A 1,028-nucleotide genomic window follows, 5' to 3' on the forward strand; every position below is an offset into this window, starting at 1 on the left:
TTTAGCGGAACCCAACGTTACACTCGTACACGTCTCTTACTCATCCGAATTAAGAAAGCTATGGCCGAGAATCGCGATCGGAGACCTCTTAAGGAATTTGCCTAACCCTGTGACGAGGAACCTAGTTCTAGTATAGTAAACCCCCTTATTCCCGCCAACAATTTCGAATTAAAACCGACTTTGTTGCAATTAGTGCAACATAACCAATTCGCGGGTCTCTCTATTGAGAACCTAAATCAACATTTAAAATTTTTTATCCAACTGGATGACACTTTTAAATCTAACGGCACTTCACCTGATGCGATCTGTTTGAGATTATTTCCTTTCTCCCTCAGGGATAGAGCACGTTCATGGTTAGATTCACTTCCAGCTAATTCAATAACTACCTGGGAAGACCTTAGGAGAGTATTCCTTGCTAGATATTTTCCACCCAGTAAGACTGTTGTTCTTCGGAACCAAATAACTAGATTTACTCAAAACCAAGGAGAATCGCTTTTTGAAGCTTGGGAGGGATATAAAGAGCTATTAAGAGTCTGTCCACACCATGGCCTAGAACAATGGCTGATCGTTTATACCTTCTACAATGGACTCCATTACAACACAAAGATGAGCATCGATGCTGCCGTAGGTGGCGCGCTGATGAACAAACCCTACCCTAAAGCTTGTGACCTAATTGAGGATATGGCCCAAAACCATTACCAATGGGGAACTGAACGAGCATCAATAGAGGAAAAGGAGACCCAAGGTGGAATACATGAGATAAGCTCTATGGACATGATGCAGGCGAAAATGGACGCTTTAGCCCTTAAGATCGAACATATGTCTACAAACACTAACACTACAGCTGTAGTCCACACAAAGTGCAAACTCTGTGGATCTAAAGGACACGAACCGGAAGAATGTAACCTTTTGAACGACCTAAACACCGACCAAGTGAATTACGCCCAAGGTAACCCATTTTCAAACACTTACAACCCTGGATGGAAGAATCATCCGAATTTTTCCTATGAAAACCAGAACCCTATCCA

The 1,028-nt window shown here is 42.4% G+C and overlaps 1 non-coding gene across 1 annotated transcript; it reads right to left on the minus strand.

Moving 5' to 3' along the window:
* Window positions 1–444: 444 nt before the first annotated feature.
* LOC127108680 (small nucleolar RNA R71) lies at window positions 445–551 on the minus strand. Its single transcript, XR_007796203.1, has one exon. It is a non-coding gene; the product is annotated as a small nucleolar RNA R71 (small nucleolar RNA).
* Between the last annotated feature and the right edge of the window lie 477 nt (window positions 552–1,028).

Source organism: Lathyrus oleraceus, chromosome 7 (genome assembly GCF_024323335.1).
Source record: "Lathyrus oleraceus cultivar Zhongwan6 chromosome 7, CAAS_Psat_ZW6_1.0, whole genome shotgun sequence".
Lineage (NCBI taxonomy): Eukaryota > Viridiplantae > Streptophyta > Magnoliopsida > Fabales > Fabaceae > Lathyrus > Lathyrus oleraceus.